We start from the raw sequence: 19117 nt of genomic DNA, 5'->3' as shown, positions 1-19117 counted from the left end.
TTTATATTAGTGTTGTAGTGAATCAAAGTCCACAAAGTGGTAGCAAATCTATTTTACGCGAAATATCATAAAAAAAAGAAATCTTACTTACCTCATCCATTTGCTCACAACGGACTGGTTCTCACAATGGATCTTGCTTGAAGAGCTCGCATGAAATCCCATGTGCAGTGATGTATGACCTTCACAGCAGCGGACGTGATGACGTCATGACGGACTGCGCAAAATTTCGCATCAGATCTTCAATCAAGATGGTGACTGCTGGCCCGTCGCTAGCAAATGGATGAGATAAGTATGTTTAAAAAAAATAATAATAATAACACTGTTATTACTATCAGATTTTGTGATAAGCCATGAACGCTGCATCTGAGAGGTACAATGACAGGGGGGCAGCACAATCACTGAAGAAATGTGGTTCATGATGAAGTAATTCTATATACAGTACAGACCAAAAGTTTGGACACCTTCTCATTCAAAGAGTTTTCTTTATTTTCATGACTATAAATGCATCAAAACTATGAATTAACACATGTGGCATTATATACATAACAAACAAGTGTGAAACAACTGAAAATATGTCATATTCTAGGTTCTTCAAAGCAATGATGGCCACTCGTTTTTCTTTACTTAGCTGCTTTTTTCTTGCCATAATACAAATTCTAACAGTCTATTCAGTAGGACTATCAGCTGTGTATCCACCTGACTTCTCCTCAACGCAACTGATGGTCCCAACCCCATTTATAAGGCAAGAAATCCCACTTATTAAACCTGACAGGGCACACCTGTGAAGTGAAAACCATTTCAGGGGACTATCTCTTGAAGCTCATCAAGAGAATGCCAAGAGTGTGCAAAGCAGTAATCAAAGCAAAAGGTGGCTACTTTGAAGAACCTAGAATATGACATATTTTCAGTTGTTTCACACTTGTTTGTTATGTACAGTACAGACCAAAAGTTTGGACACACCTTCTCATTCAAAGAGTTTTATTTATTTTCATGACTATGAAAATTGTAGATTCACACTGAAGGCATCAAAACTATGAATTAACACATGTGGAATTATATACATAACAAACAAGTGTGAAACAACTGAAAATATGTCATATTCTAGGTTCTTCAAAGTAGCCACCTTTTGCTTTGATTACTGCTTTGCATACTCTTGGCATTCTCTTGATGAGCTTTAAGAGGTAGTCCCCTGAAATGGTTTTCACTTCACAGGTGTGCCCTGTCAGGTTTAATAAGTGGGATTTCTTGCCTTATAAATGGGGTTGGGACCATCAGTGGCGTTGATCAGAAGTCAGGTGGATACACAGCTGATAGTCCTACTGAATAGACTGTTAGAATTTGTATTATGGCAAGAAAAAAGCAGCTAAGTAAAGAAAAACTAGTGGCCATCATTACTTTAAGAAATTAAGGTCAGTCAGTCAGCCTAAATATTGGGAAAACTTTGAAAGTAAGGGCTATTTGACCATGAAGGAGAGTGATGGGGTGCTGCGCCAGATGACCTGGCCTCCACAGTCACCGGACCTGAACCCAATCGAGATGGTTTGGGGTGAGCTGGACTGCAGAGTGAAGGCAAAAGGGCCAACAAGTGCTAAGCATCTCTGGGAACTCCTTCAAGACTGTTGGAAGACCATTTCAGGGGACTACCTCTTGAAGCTCATCAAGAGAATGCCAAGAGTGTGCAAAGCAGTAATCAAAGCAAAAGGTGGCTACTTTGAAGAACCTGGAATATGACATATTTTCAGTTGTTTCACACTTGTTTGTTATGTATATAATTCCACATGTGTTAATTCATAGTTTTGATGCCTTCATAGTCATGAAAATAAAGAAAACTCTTTGAATGAGAAGGTGTGTCCAAACTTTTGGTCTGTACTGTATATAATTCCACATGTGTTAATTCATAGTTTTTATGGCTTCAGTGTGAATCTACAACTTTCATAGTCATGAAAATAAAGAAAACTCTTTGAATGAGAAGGTGTGTCCAAACTTTTGGTCTGTACTGTATATATATATATATATATATATATATATATATATATATAATATACAGTCACCTAAAGAATTATTAGGAACACCTGTTCTATTTCTCATTAATGCAATTATCTAGTCAACCAATCACATGGCAGTTGCTTCAATGCATTTAGGGGTGTGGTCCTGGTCAAGACAATCTCCTGAACTCCAAACTGAATGTCAGAATGGGAAAGAAAGGTGATTTAAGCAATTTTGAGCGTGGCATGGTTGTTGGTGCCAGACGGGCCGGTCTGAGTATTTCACAATCTGCTCAGTTACTGGGATTTTCACGCACAACCATTTCTAGGGTTTACAAAGAATGGTGTGAAAAGGGAAAAACATCCAGTATGCGGCAGTCCTGTGGGCAAAAATTCCTTGTGGATGCTAGAGGTCAGAGGAAAATGGGTCGACTGATTCAAGCTGATAGAAGAGCAACATTGACTGAAATAACCACTCGTTACAACCGAGGTATGCAGCAAAGCATTTGTGAAGCCACAACACGCACAACCTTGAGGCGGATGGGCTACAACAGCAGAAGACCCAACCGGGTACCACTCATCTCCACGACAAATAGTAAAAAGAGGCTACAATTTGCACGAGCTCACCAAAATTGGACTGTTGAAGACTGGAAAAATGTTGCCTGGTCTGATGAGTCTCGATTTCTGTTGAGACATTCAAATGGTAGAGTCCGAATTTGGCGTAAACAGAATGAGAACATGTATCCATCCTCTGATGGCTACTTCCAGCAGGATAATGCACCATGTCACAAAGCTCGAATCATTTCAAATTGGTTTCTTGAACATGACAATGAGTTCACTGTACTAAAATGGCCCCCACAGTCACCAGATCTCAACCCAATAGAGCATCTTTGGGATGTGGTGGAACGGAAGCTTCGTGCCCTGGATGTGCATCCCTCAAATCTCCATCAACTGCAAGATGCTATCCTATCAATATGGGCCAACATTTCTAAAGAATGCTATCAGCACCTTGTTAAATCAATGCCACGTAGAATTAAGGCAGTTCTGAAGGCAAAAGGGGGTCCAACACCGTATTAGCATGGTGTTCCTAATAATTCTTTAGTTGAGTGTATATACAGCTCTAGATACACAACACTAACTGTCCTCAACCTGTCCCTATTGCTAAAACATTTTTAGCAATTAATTTTTATAGATTTTTTTAACTGGTGACCTATCCTCTGATCATCAATATCTGATCGGTGGGGGTCCTGACCCTGCCGATCAGTTGTTTGAGAAGTCACTGTCGTTCGCTGTAGTGCTGCACCCTTCTTGCAGCTTTGCTTAGAACATGTGATGTCATGTTCATTGATCATATGGCCTATGGCCTATGTACAATAGACTATGCAATACTAAGCACAGCCACTGTACAATATACCACACTGTGCTCGATGAGCTAAAAGAAGGCCATAGTTCTACTACGAGAGCCCGTGCCTTTTAAAAAAGCTGTTGGACCCCTACCGATCAGATACTGATCACCTATGCAGAGGATAGGTCATCAGTTAAAAAATCTTGGAAAACCCCTTTTGCTAAATACAATATATCTCCCGGGTGAAAAACTGGCTCTCTTGTGCGTTTAATGGCTCTGTCTGTCACAGTCACATCCTATCATATCAGTGGCTGAGCTCAGAATGGCATCTCTGCGTGGACCTTACATAGTGTCTAATAGACAAGTCAATAACATCCTTCCTGATTGGCTGTGAGTGCAAACATTATTGGTAAGACTGCCGGTTAGGAACCGGGTTCATGTAATCCTCCTTGCTCTGTTTTCCATTCTTCCTTTCCTTCCTTGTTTACTAGTGTACTGAGTTTGATATGTAAAATGGTAGGCATTGTTTTGCGTAATTCATCCAAACTGAATCAGCAAAAATTCAGCATTATTTGGAAGTAGAATTTTAGAGAAATTCCTAACAAATTCAATCAGTTTAAAATAGATTCACTAATCTGTAATATTATTACATGACACTATTTGTAGCACCTTTTTAATGTGACTAAAAATAGGTTTTTGAGTGAAGATGTTATATTTCAGCATTTGCAGTAAAGCTGTGAAGCAGTGAATGTATGTAGTAATTACATGTACAATAATTTTTTTCAGCATATCTCCTTTTTTTGTTTATATTTTAGATGATTTTCAGGTCAAGCTTTTGCCCTACATTTAATTTAGCATGTATGCTCAGAAAGCTCCCACACTAAACATGTGTAAAGGCTTCCATTGGAAGACACTTGAACTATATTCTTGGTACGTCAATAATTTTTACTACGTTTGAGAGATATTGCGTTTTTTTGTTTGTTTGTTTTTTGGATTTTTTTGCAGCCCTTTTTAGTTAAGACCAGCTAGCTAAAAATGTTGCTTGGAAGCCTATGGGAAAAAAAAATATTTACTCTAAAGGTGTGCTTTTTTGGATCAATTTTTTGAAATCGCAGTATCCTTTGGTTTTGGATTTTTTCCCCTCATTTACTGGCACATTTTTACCATAGAAATCCACTATCCATTAGCTTTTTGCTCCTCTTGAAAAAACGGTCCAGTGTGTCTGCAGTTTTAATGGTGTATTTTCATAGTGTTTTTGTTTTTTGTACCAATGCATTTTCCACATACTGCTCTAACAGAGAAAGTTTCATTGCCTGGTTCCCTGCTGCATAAGTGTCAATGCCTGTTCTAAGATAAATGCTGCAGTTGTCTCTGCTGACAAACTTCGTAGGCTCTTGGAAAGGCTTTTGCACCAGATAGGAGTCTTGGATGATCTGACACTGCCTGGCATCAAAGCAACACATGACAAAATCGTTCATGGCTTTCAGCTGCTCGTACAAACTCTTGAGAATTTGCAATGTCGAATTCCAGCAAGTTGCCACAACGCAGATTAAGAGGTGTAGCAGCAAGTCGTTCTGTTGATGCAGGACTGATGCAGCACCAATGCCAGTGTACCTATTTAGAAAGCACTGCACCACTTGGTTGATAATGTGGGCCATGCAGGGAGCATGTGTTTTTTTGCCCAGGTTCATGGTTGCCACGATGCTGCACCCATTGTCGCTGACTACCTTCCCCAGTTGGAGACGGCAGGGTAACAGCCAGTGGGATGTATGCTGCCTGATGTACTTCAGGAAATGCTTGCCGGTGTGGTTACTCTCTCCAAAGCTGATCAGCTCCAACACAGCATGGCAATGCTTGACCTGGAACATGCGGGAGCCAGGCTGACAAAATCATGGGGGGGGGTCAAAAGGACCTGGTCTCGTTGCCAGGGTGCTGCCTCGCTCCTGCCAGAATAAACATTCACCCAGTGGGATATGAAAGGCATATACTGTTCTTGCTCATAAGAGCTGCTCCAAGAGCCTAACTAGGGTGTGAACCTTGCCGCACAATTACAGGGGGCGGCCCACTTTGTCCGTCATTGTCCGAGAGTACAAGGCATTGTTTTTTTTTGATAAATAATGCCGGCTAGGAAGCTTACAGAGAGGCTGAGCATAAGCCATTAGCTCTCTAAAGGCAGTACACTCACCTAAATGGTATGGCAGTGACAGCACCCAGGGCTGGGACAAGGTCCACCACCAACAGAGGCTGAGCTGCCCAGGGCGCCCCCCCCCCCCCCCCCCCCCCTCCGCTTGCCTGCGCCCAGGGCCGGTGCAAGGTTTTTTACCAACACAAGCGAACTTACATTTTGGCGTCCCCGACCCCCCCCCTTCCCCTTCAGCTCACCTGGGGGAAGGGGGGATGCGCCAAAATGTAGGTTCGTCCCATAAGACGCACCTAGGTTTTAGAGGAGGATAATAGGAAACAATATTTTTCATTCCACCTTAGGTCAGACCAGCCATCAGACCCCAGCTCACAGGCACAGCCCCAATGCCTCAGATCAGACCCCCATGTCAGCCATCAGCCCTCCATGTCATATTTCTCCCCGTCCATGGCACAGACAGACTACAGTCATTGTCTCCGGCCCATCATGTAACCCCATCCTCACCCATGTCACATTTCTCCTCCTCCATTTGATTGCTCTAACACCTAAAGAAAAATGTATTTATTTTTAAAACCTGATGTTTCTCCAGACGATCTTATGCTAAAAGTAGTGGTAATAGAGTCTCAAAGGTCTATAGAAGCAGGTACACTATTTTTACAAACCTTTGAGACTCTATTAACACTACTATCAACATCAGGTCATTTAGAGAAACAGCATGTTTTTTTAATTATGTTTTTCCTTTAGGTGTTAAAACATAACTTTCATTTGATTGCTGTAACACCTAAAGGAAATTTTTTTTTAAAAACCTGCTGTGTCTCTAGATGACCTTATGTTGACAGTAGTGTTAATAAAGCCTCAAAGGTCTGTAAAAATAGGGTAACTGCTTCTATAGACCTTTCAGACTCTATTACCACTGCTATCGACATAAGGTCATCTTGAGAAACAGCAGGTTTTTAATTTGATTTCCTTTAGGTGTTCAAGAAATCAAATAAGTTATGTTTTAACACCTAAAGGAAAAAAATAATTTAAAAAAAAACTTGCTCTTTCTCTAGGTGACCTTATATTTATAGTAGTGTTAATAGTCTCAAGGGTCTATAGAAGCAGTTACTAGGGGTGCACCGAAATGAAAATTCTGGTCCGAAACCGAAACCGAAAATTCAGGATGCCCTTGACCGAAAACCGAAACCGAAACCGAAACTGCCTTTTTGCCCAAATACTTTTAAAATACTTTTTTTTTAATGATTTTATTAATAATTCTTTTTCATGAATGAAATTCATCTGTGGGTGGCGCTGTTATGGAGAGGGGGATCTGTGGGTGGCGCTGTTATGGAGAGGGGGATCTGTGGGTGGCGCTGTTATGGAGAGGGGGATCTGTGGGTGGCGCTGTTATGGAGAGGGGGATCTGTGGGTGGCGCTATGGAGAGGGGGATCTGTGGGTGGCGCTGTTATGGAGAGGGGGATCTGTGGGTGGCGCTGTTATGGAGAGGGGGATCTGTGGGTGGCGCTGTTATGGAGAGGGGGATCTGTGGGTGGCGCTATGGAAAGGGGGATCTGTGGGTGGCGCTATGGAGAGGGGGATCTGTGGGTGGCGCTGTTATGGAGAGGGGGATCTGTGGGTGGCGCTGTTATGGAGAGGGGGATCTGTGGGTGGCGCTGTTATGGAGAGGGGGATCTGTGGGTGGCACTGTTATGGAGAGGGGGATCTGTGGGTGGCGCTGTTATGGAGAGGGGGATCTGTGGGTGGCTCTGTTATGGAGGGGGGGATATGTGCACTGTTATGGGCATAACAGTGCACAGATCCCTTTCCCCATAACAGTGCACAGATCCCTTTCCCCATAACAGTGCACAGATCCCTTTCCCCATAACAGTGCACAGATCCCTTTCCCCATAACAGTGCACAGATCCCTTTCCCCATAACAGTGCACAGATCCCCCCTCCCCATAGCAGTGCACAGATCCCCCCTCCCCATAGCAGTGCCATAGACCGATCCCCCTACCCATAACAGCCCCGGCCCTGCTGCTCACAGCAGACTAATCACTCACTACATCTTAATTTTACCTTACAATCGTGAGGCTCCAGTAACTAACAACTCTGCAGGCAGAGCGGAGGGCGGCGTAACGTCACTTACTCACGTGACGCACCTGCTCCGCCCACTTTATGAATGAAGGAGGCGGAGCAGGCGCGTCACGTGAGTAAGTGACGTTACGCCGCCCTCCGCTCTGCCTGCAGAGTTGTTAGTTACTGGAGCCTCACGATTGTAAGGTAAAATTAAGATGCAGTGACAAAGTAAACCGCCCGCCCGGCGCCCGCCCGCAGATGGTGGGTGACAAATCCCACACCCCATATTTTCGGCCGATATGTAACAATATCGGCCGAAGTGGATTAGGTGCATTTTCGGCCGATATTTTCGGCTGCCGAAATTTCGGTGCACCCCTAGCAGTTACCCTATTTTTACAGACCTTTGAGACTCTATTAACACTACTATCAGCATAAGGTCATCTTCTAGAGAAACAGCAGGCTTTAAAAAAATCCCTTTAGGTGTTAGAGTAAATTGCAATCAAATGAACGTTATGTGTTAAGATTAGGGTCAGAAGCAGACAAGCAGGGTTTTGTTTAGTCTCTTGGGTATTAGTTTTTACATTCATAAAGCTCCACATTGAGCTTCCAGCAGCAGACAGATGCCAGGGCACTTCTGTGGTCACCTCACCTGGGCACATGGTCTTTGCTCAGCAGAGTCCTGCCATAAATGCTGTGTAGATGCTAGAATGGATTTGTTAGAAGGAGGTCTGTGACGTCACTGGTCACATGCTCCTTCATGGTCACATGATGCACTGTGAGAACGCAGGCTTCCTGTCTTCAAAGTTCACACCCTCCTGCTGTGTTCAGCTCCAGAGAGAAGGGGGTGTGAAAGGATGGACCAATGGCAGGGCAGCTAGCTGATACTGGCCAATCAGCAGCCTCCTGCTCCTATCTACAAGCGCAGCTTAGAGTGAACACTGGCTGGGGAGGGCGCCTTGCAGCGCTGCGCTGCTGGCAAGTAAGTGATAAAAAAAAAAGAAAAAAGAGGTTTGTTTTTCCGCCCACCCCAGCCTCTGTGTCGGCCCGGCCCTGACAGCACCGCCAGCAACTTGGCCAGGTATTAATTAAGTTTGCACACTGTTGGATTGCAGGGCACATAGAGTTGTTTCCTGGCCACACATTCCATTATTGATGGCTGACAATGTGGTGGAGAAGAAGTCTGAGCAGGAGATGCGGAAAGGGATGATGATGATTTGAAAGACAGGTTACTGGTCGTGGATGTGGCCTGGCTGCCACAAGTTGTACCCAGGGAAGGATGGAACTCCTTCCACAGTTGCTGGCCGCCACCTCTGTTTGCCCACAGGATGGGGTGATGCTGATTCAGGTGGTTTAATAGCGCTGTGGTGCCCTTATTTTGCTGTTACACAGCTTTGTTCTTGCACAAGGCAGTGCTTTTGCCTTCGGTCAGCATAAAAAAAAAAATGCCAGACAGGAGATACACGCACAGCAGAGATAGAGGCAGCCAAGCTGGGCTTAGCTCTGGTACATTTTGGGACTAACCCACACATAGCGTCAGTTCCAGATCCCGAGGCAGACGGGCCCAGCCTGTTCTTTGGGAGGTACGTGGCCCCTGCTCTTTATTGCTACTGCCATTTCCCTCCTCCTCAGATGTTGCCTCCTCCTGATCCACGCGGGCACAGGGAGGCAGGAGGGTGAGAGACAGTGGTCCACGTGGCCTCCGGCATAACTCCACATAACTCACAACTAGAGTTGAGCGGACACCTGGATGTTTGGGTTCGACGGGTTCGGCCGAACATCACAAAAAAGTTCGAGTTCGGGACCCGAACTTGACCTGAACTTGACCCCGAACCCGAAACCCTTTGAAGTGAATGGGGACCTAAACTTTTGAGCACTAAAATGGTTGTAAAAATGTCATGGAAAGGGCTAGAGGGCTGCAAATGGCATCAAAATGTGGTTAAGAGCATGGCAAGTGCTCTAGCAAACATATATGGATAGGGAAATGACTTTAAATAAGATAAAATACGTAAAAATAAAAAATAATAATCTTGATCTAGGAGGATGAGGTCCATATGGAGTAGGAGGTTGAGGAGGCGGTGGATGTGGCGGTGTAGGTGGAAGCGGCGGTGGAGGAAGAGGAGGAGGTAGCCTACACAGTTTTTTGGTTTTACATTTATTTTTTAAAATTTGGGTACATCCCAAAATATTGGGAAATATAACCTGTGATAACCCCCTCCAGTCGTGCTAAACACACGTTTAGACAATACACTGGCTGCAGGGCAGGCCAGCACCTTCAAGGCGTAAAGGGCAAGCTCAGGCCATGTGCCCAATTTGAAATCCCAGAAGTTGAAGGGGCAGACCCATAATTCAGTTTGTGTAGGCGTGTGCATACATACTGCTCCACCATTTCGCACGTCCCTGTGATGTTCGCGATCCAATTGGATATCTTCTCTATCAACTTTCAATGTTCTTTTATGCGCCTACCATGGTGATCACGGGTGGCGGGGATTCAGTGTTCCAGGCCGGAGAGAGAGCCTGAGAAAGGGATACCACATCCAAGGGAGGTCAATGGATGAAATTAAATGTAATCGAGCGGAAATGTCAGACAAAGTATTGAAACATAACCTTCCAAGTTAAGGAGGGGGCGTGCGGCAATTACACACTCCCGACTCGGGGAGGTAGTGACGATAAATAACAATACAGGACTCTTAAGATGCCCTGTTATTGGAATGATTAATAAAAAATTATAGGGAATGTCACTGTGGTATTTTGGAAACGTTAGCCAGGAGAGGCCCTGCTGCCACTTTGTTGACTCTAGATAAGGCTACTTTCACACTAGCGTTCGGGGCTCCGCTTGTGAGTTCCGTTTGAAGGCTCTCACAAGTGGCCCCGAACAGATCCGTCCAGCCCTAATGCATTCTGAGTGGATGCGGATCCGCTCAGAATGCATCAGTCTGGCAGCGTTCAGCCTCCGCTCCGCTCAGCAGGCGGACACCTGAACGCAGCTTGCAGCGTTCGGGTGTCCGCCTGGCCGTGCGGAGGCAAACGGATCCGTCCAGACTTACAATGTAAGTCAATGGGGACGGATCCGTTTGAAGATGACACAGTATGGCTCAATTTTCAAACGAATCCGTCCCCCATTGACTTTCAATGTAAAGTCAAAACGGATCCGTTTGCATTATCATGAACAAAAAAAAAAAAAAAAAAAAATAATTATATATATATTTTTTTTGTTCATGGTTATGCAAACGGATCCGTTCTGAACGGATGCAAGCGTTTGCATTATAGGAGCGGATCCGTCTGTGCAGACACCAGACGGATCCGCTCCTAACACAAGTGTGAAAGTAGCCTAACTTCTGACTGATCGCACGTCCCCGTGATGTTCACGATCCATTTGGATATCTTCTCTATCAACTTTCGATGTTCTTTTCTGAGCCTACCATGTTGATCACGGTAATCTGCGAATCAGGGTTACACGCCGGAGATGGAGCATGAGAGAGAGGGACCACATCCAAGGGTTTAATTGTTTCAAATTAAAATATGATAGAGTGGAAATATGGGACAAAGTATTGAAGTGCAAATGTGGGATAACTTGTTAAAGTTTAAGCATTGAATGAAAGGAGGTGGCGCGCATGAATTAAAGAAGAATTTCTGAAATTTTATTCCCTGTCACGTATGCAGAGCAGGGGTTTCTATCCGGCAAAAATTAGAAAAATGTCACCTGAAATTTGTAATTTTTGAAATTTATGTTCCTGTCAACTATGCAGAGGTGCCCCAGTGGCATCCACCATCCATTTGGATATCTTCTCTATCAACTATCGATGTTCTTTTCTGAGCCTACCATGTTGATCATGGTTATCGTCGAATCAGGGTTCCACGCCGGAGAGGGAGCGTGAGAAAGAGAGACCACATTCAAGGGAGATAAATGTATTACATTTTTTGGGGATCAAGCGAAAATATGGGAAAAGTTATTGAAGCGCAAATGTGGGACAAATTATTGAAGCGCAAATGTGGGGCAAATTATTATAGCGCAAATGTGTGACAAATTATTGAAGCGCAAATGTGGGACAACTTGTTAAAGTTTAAGCATTGAATGAAAGGAGGTGGCGCACATGAATTAAAAAAGAATTTCTAAAATGGTATTCCCTGTCACATATGCAGAGCAGGGGTTTCTATCCGGCAAAATTTAAAAAATGTCACCTGAATGTAACGGACGATTTTGAAAAAATTATGTTCCTGTCACCTATGCAGAGGTGCCCCCGTGACGTCCACCATTCATTTGGATATCTTCTCTATCAACTTTTGATGTTCTTTTCTGAGCCTACCATGATGATCACAGTTATCGGCGAATCAGGATTCAACGCCGGAGAGGGAGCGTGAGAAAGAGAGACCACATCCAAGGGAGATACAATTAATTTAATTACTGAAGCACAAATGTGGGACAAGTTATTAAAGGGAAAATGTGGGACAAATAATTGAAGCGCAAATGTGGGACAACTTGTTAAAGTTTAAGAATTGAATGAAAGGAGGTGGCGCGCATCAATTAAAGAAGAATTTCATAAATTTTATTCCCTGTCGCCTATGCAGAGCAGGGGTTTATTCACGTCCAAAATTGTAAAATGTCAACCCAAGAATGTAACAGAAAAATTTGTGAAATTTATTAACCGGTCTACTTGGTAGAGCAGGGGTCTATGACAGAAAAAAATTGTTTAATGTCACCCGAAAATGTAAAAGAAAAATTAGCAAAATTTATTAAGCTGTCAACTAGATAGAGGAGGGGAATATTACACCCAAATATTGGTGAATTTCACCCGAAAATGTAACAAATTTGTGCATTTTTTTACCATTTTATAGCAGTGGTATATCACACCCAAAAATTGGTTAAAATGTAACAGACAAAGTAGTGAAATGACATAAAATAAAATACGTACAAATAAAAAAAAATATATAATAATTGATTTATGAGGTGGAGGTCCATATGGAGTAGTAGTTTGAGGAGGCGGTGGACGTAGCGGTGTAGGTGGAAGGGAAGCAGCGTTGGTTTTTTGTTTTAATTTTATTTATTTTTTTAAATTAGGGTACACTCCAAAAGAGTGTGAAATATCCAAAATACAAGAATGAGCAATTCTGCTGCAGTATAACAATGGCTGGTTAGTGCCGGTATACATGTCTATTCTGCACAAGGTACAGACAAGTCCTGTGGGATCCATGCCTGGTTCATTTTAATGAACGTGAGCTTGTCCACATTGGCTGTGGACAGGCGGCTGCGCTTGTCTGTGATAACGCCCTCTGCCGTGCTAAACACACGTTCAGATAATACACTGGCTGCAGGGTAGGCCAGCACCTCCAAGGCATAAAGGGCAAGCTCAGGCCATGTGCCCAATTTGGAGACCCAGATGTTGAAGAGGGCAGACCGGCCATTCAGTACGTGTAGGCGTGTGCACACATACTGCTCCACCATGTTGGTGAAATGCTGCCTCCTGCTAAGACATTCCATATCAGTTGGTGATGCTGGTTGTTGTGGCGTGCTGACAAAGCTTTTCCACATTTCAGCCATGATAACCCTGCCTTCTGAGGTGCTGGCGGTGACCCAGCTGCGTTGGCGACCTCTTCCTCGTTCTCTGCCTTCGCCTTGTGCTTCCACTGTGCCCCCGCTGTCAGGTGGGAATGCCACCAGCGTGCGCTTGTACTCGCGCATCTTACAAACACGTTCCAGTGAGGGAATTAAGGATGGTACATTGTCCTTGTAACGGAGATCCAGCAGTGTGGCCACCCAGTAATCAGCACAAGTTAGAATGTGGGCAACTCGGCAGTCGTTGCGGAGACACTGCAGCATGTATTCGCTCATGTGTGCCAGGCTGCCCAGAGGCAACGAAAAGCTGTCCTCTGTGGGAGGTGTATCGTCTGTGTCCTCTGTATCCCCCCAGCCACGCAACAGTGATGGTCATGAGCTGGTCTTGGTGCCACCCTGCTGTGAACATGGTTCCTCCTCCGCCATCTCCTCCTCCCCATCCACCACTTAGTCATCCCCCAGAACTGTACCCTGGCTGGACTATAGAGTACCTGGCGTTTGTGAGTGCAGGAACCCACCCTCGAAGCCACTTGTGAATGACTGGCCGGAAACCCTACGAAATTATCCCTCTTCCTCCTCCGCCTCCTCCTGTGCCACATCCTTTTCCATCATCGCCAGCAGCGTTTTTTCAAGGAGGCATAGAAGTGGGATAGTAACGCTGAGAACGGCGTTATCGGCACTGGCCATGTTGGTGGAGTACCCGAAACAGAACAACAAATAACACAGGTCTCGCATGGAGGCCCAGTCATTGGTGGTGAAGTGGCGCTGTTTCACAGCGCGACTCACCTGTGCGTGCTGCAGCTGAAACTCCACTATCGCCTGTTGCTGCTCGCACAGTCTGGCCAGCATGTGCGAGTTGGAATTCCACCTTGTGGGCACGTCGCATTTGAGATGGTGAGCGGGAAGGACAAGTTACGCTGCAGCGCTGACAGGCGAGCAGCAGCAGGGTGAGAAATCTGAAAGCGCGCACAGACGGCCTGCTCTTTATGCAGCAGCTCTGACATATCGGGGTAATTTTTAAGGAATCTCGCGCACCACCAAATTCAGCACATGCACCAGGCAAGGGATGTGCGTCAAACCGGAAAGTCCCAGAGCTGCTACGAGATTTTGCCTATTATCGCACACCACCAGGCCGGGCTTAAGGCTCACTGGCACCAACCACTCATCGGTCTGTTGTTCAAGACCCATCCACAGCTCCTGCGCAGAGTGGGTTTTGTCCCCAAAACAGATAAGTTTTAAAACTGCCTGCTGTCGTTTACCCCTGGCTGTGCTGAAGTTGCTGGTGAAGGTGTTACGCTGACCGGATGAGGAGCCGGTAAAGGATGAGGAAGCGGAGTAGGAGGAGAAAGCAACAGGAGGCAAACTGAAGTGCTCTGCAATCCTCGGTGGTGGAAGGACATGCGCCAAACTGCTATCCGCCTCAGACCCAGCCGCCACTGCATTTACCCAGTGTGCTGTTATGGAGATATAACGTCCCTGACCGTGCTTACTGGCACATGACGTATCCGTAGTCAGGTGCACCTTGCCACAGATGGCGTTGCGCAGTGCACACCTGATTTTGTCCCCCACTTGGTTGTGCAGGGAAGGGATGGCTCGCCTGGAAAAGTAGTGGTGGCTGGGCACGACGTACTGTGGAACAGCCACCGCCATAAGGCATTTAAAACTATTCGTCTCTACCAGACGGAATGACAGCATTTCAAAGGCCAGTAATTTAGAAATGCTGGCATTCAGGGCTAGGGATCGCGGGTGGGTAGGGGGTACTTCCTCTTCCCCTCCAGTGTTTGGGAGATGGAGAGCTGAACGCTTCCATGGGACATTGTGGAGATGCTTGGTGACCCAGTGGGTGGTGTTGCTGGAATATCCTCTGTTTGCAGAGTGGCAGGTGGCACTGTCACTCCAGAGGTGGATGAAGAGGCCGAGACTGCAGCAGAAGAGGAAGCAGGAGGAGCCAGAGACGTTTCTTGGTTTTTGAGGTGTCTACTCCACTGCAGCTCGTGCTTTGCACTTCAATGCCTGGTCATGCAGGTTGTGCTCAGGTTGAGAACGTTTATGCCTCGCTTCAGGCTCTGATTACACAGCGTGCAAACCACTTGTGTTTTGTCGTCAGCACTTTGTCTGAAGAACTGCCACGCCAGGGAACTCCGTGGTGGGCAGTAGCAGGCGTATTGTCTAGGAAATGGTCGCTCTGCTTTTGCACCCTGCTCCCTCTTCTGCTGTGCTGCTGGCTCTGTGCGACCACCACCTCTTCCTCCGAACTACACAGGTCACTCACATAACCTTGATTCCATGTGGGGTCGAGGACCTCATCGTCCTCTACACCATCTTTCACCCAGTCTTTACCCCTGCCCTCCTTGTCGGTCTGCACACTTTCGAAAGCCACAGCAGTTCGTCATCATCCGAGACGTGCTGCAATGGTCCTCCCATGTACTCATCTTGAAAGATAAGTGGTTGGGCATCGGTGCACTCAATCTCTTCCACTTCTGGGGCAGGGATAGGTGGATGGCCCTGGGAAATCCTGCTAACAGAGTCATTAAAAAGCAGAAGAGACTGCTGCATGACTTGGGACTTAGACTGCTTGGCTGATTTGCAAGGGGGTGAGGTGAAAGACTGATGGACATCGGCTGCAGGTGCCAACTCTGATCTTTCAGCAGGAGACTGGTTGGGAGACAATATGAAGGAACTGGAGGCACTGTCAGCAACCCTATCTACTATCGCCTGTACTTGTTCAGGCCTCACCATTCGTAGAGCCGCATTAGGCCCGACCAAATACCGCTGCAGGTTCTGTTGCCTACTCACACTGGTGGAAGGTGTTTCACTTGTGAGTGTAGCTGGCACAGATCGACCACGTCCTCTCCCTGCAACAGGAGCTCCACCAGCAGCACTACAACCAGGGCCACGTCCCTTATTTGACGCTCTCCTCATAGTTCTCAAATTTTGGATCTTGCCCAAAATGGGTGTTTTTCTAATAGCAGAATAGAACAACAGTATCTAAATGGTGTATCTCACACGTACAGATCCAGACTAGGCCAAAATTAAAGATTTTTGCTCAAGTGGGGTGTTTTATTAATAGCAGAATAGAACCACAGTATCTAAAGGGTGTATCTCACACGCCCTGACACAGACTAAGCCGGAATTAATGTTTTTTTTGCCCAAAATGGCTGCATTTCAAATAACTGAATAGAACCACAGTATGTAAAGGGTGTATTTCACAATGACATGTGCAGCAAAGGCTGCAAAATAAACTTTTTTGCCCAAAACGGGTATTTGTTTAATAACTGAATATGACAGCAGTATATAACCCTTGAATTTCACACGTGCTGATGCTGCAAGGGCTGTAAAATTGGGTATTTTGGCAAAAAAGTGTGTTTTTAAAAACCCAGAAAATTATGGCTGTATTTCTAGCTTAAATTGCACACTGACTAATCCTGCAAATGCACCAGATGTTGTATATTGCCAAAAAAGGGTGATTTTTTACAACTAAATGTATGTAGATTGCGGAGTTAGATTCACGTTCTGAACCAAAGATTCTCTCCTATTCTCTCCCTGAAATCACCAGCAGCATCCTCTCCCTACACTAGTAACAGCAGAGTGACGTGCAGCGCTACATGACTCAAGCTTATATAGAGGCTGGGTCACATGCTGCACTGGCCAATCACAGCCATGCCATTAGTAGGCTTCTAAGGTCAGACAGTTAAACGCTTGTTGATTGGCTGCTCTGCAGTCTTTCAAAAAGCGCTAAGAAATCGCCGAACAACGAACCCGAACCAAAACTTTTACTGAAATGTTCGGGTCCGGGGTCCAAAAATCCTAAAGTTCTGTACGACTCCGAACTTTACAGTTCGGGTTCGCTCAACCCTAATTAGAACCTCTATGTCGGCGCTGTCAACGGGAACATGGTCTCAGATGAGTATAGATACAAATTTTCTTTATTAATAGTACAGGTCAATGAGTTTCAAGGGCGAACAGCCCCCTTCATCAGGACAATAGTACATATACAGTAAGGTGGATACATGTGTGGCTTTTAAACAGTGTTTGAGCGCGCAGGGCAGACACGATGGGGAAGGGCTGCGGGGGGAGGTCATTCCAGAGTGACAACTGGACCCAAAGCAACGCTGGAGCCAAACCCCCTATGAGTTCTTTGGAGCGCAGATTATACGGAATGAAAGAGCGCTCTGAGGGAAAAACGACATGCCCGCACCTTTACTGGAGCAGCAGCACGATCTTGGAGTGCAGGACTGCCGTGAGTGGCAGAGCGATATATGGCAGAACAGGGCAATATCCCTTGTTTAGGTACACGTGTGATCCATTATAGTAGCTAACAGCATGTTTCACAGAGCATACGTGGTACCTGCTCATTGGGGGAGGACGTTTCATCTATGAAAGCGCTAATTGACTAGATGACAAAGTGTCATAAATTCTCATTGTTGCAGCTTCTTTAGTATTACAGGGATCGTTCCTTCTCTGCCGTAAAATGCACAATCTCATCGCGCAATCTGCAGTGAATGACAGGCAAAAATAGCGCAATGTCACTTGTCATTAGTATAGTCAACTATAGTACCCAGCAGCATGCTCTGGAGAGCACCCGCTATGCCTGCTCTTCAGGGAGAATGATTTATTTATTTAATTAGTTGCAGAAGCGCTATTGTAACAAAGTGTCAAAGCTTCTGCTTGGTGTTGATTTCTTGATATCCCTTGATATTGTGGGGCATATTTGGGAGAATAAAAAAAATAATAATAAACTGTAGTATATAGTGTGTCAATGGTACATATTTAAGGGGTGGACGCAAATGACCACTAACAAAAATGTATATAATGATGGTGTTAGTGAACATTATATAAACATACATATATATATATTATATATAGATAAAATATATATAGGGGGTGGGCCTGCGGAATTATTTCAATTAGAATCAGAAACTCTACCTAACATGTAGTCAGAAACGGCCGCCCACCAAAACTCACGAACTGGGCAAGGAGGGCAGTAATCAGAGAGGCAGCACAGACACCTAAGGTAACCCTGGAGGAGCTGCAGAGTTCCGCCGCAGAGACTGGAGTATCTGTACATAGGATGACAATAAGCCATACACTCCATAGAGTTGGGCTTTATGGCAGAGTGGCCAGAAGAAAGCCATTACTTCCAGCCCAAAAAAAAATAATCACGTCGTGAGTTTGCGAAAAGGCATGTGGGAGACTCCCAAAATGTATGGAGGAAGGTGCTCTGGTCTGATGAGACAAAAATGTAACTTTTTAGCCATCAAAAAAACACTGTCTGGCGCAAACCCAACACATCACATCACTTAAAGAACACCATCCCCACAGTGAAACATGGTGGTGGCAGCATCATGCTGTGGGGATGTTTTTCAGCAGCCAAGACTGGGAAACTGGTCAGAGTTGAGGAAAAGATGGTGCTAAATACAGGGATATTCTTGAGCAAAACCTGTACCACTCTGTGCGTGATTTGAGGCTTGGACGGAGGTTCACCTTCCAGCAGAACAATGACCCCAAACACACTGCTAAAGCAACACAGTGGTTTAAGTTGGAATGACCTAGTCAAAGCCCATATCTCAATCCAATAGAAAATCTATGGTCAGACTTAAAGATTGCTGTTCACAAGCACAAACCATCCAACTTAAAGGAGCTGGAGCAGTTTTGCAAGGAGGAATGGGCAAAAATGACAGTGGTAAGATGTGGCAAAATCATACTGTAGAGACATATCCAAAGCAACTTGGAGCTGTGATTGCCGCTAAAGGTGGCTCTACAAATTATTGACTTTCGGAGGGTGAATAGTTATGCACATTGACTTTTTCTGTTATTTTGTCCTATTTATTGTTTGCTTCACAATAAAAATAAAATAAAAAATAAACATCTTTGAAAGTTGTGGGCATGTTCTGTAAACTATATGATGTGAATCCTCAAACAATCCATGTTAATTCCAGGTTGTGAGGCACCAAAACACAAAAAAAAGTCAAGGGGGGTGAATACTTTTGCAAGGTACTGTATAGAGCAATTTGTATTGACAGATTTGAAGTATGTTT

This window comes from Bufo bufo, chromosome 2, assembly GCF_905171765.1.
Source record: "Bufo bufo chromosome 2, aBufBuf1.1, whole genome shotgun sequence".
NCBI lineage: Eukaryota > Metazoa > Chordata > Amphibia > Anura > Bufonidae > Bufo > Bufo bufo.
Note: the sequence above shows the minus strand (reverse complement) of the source record.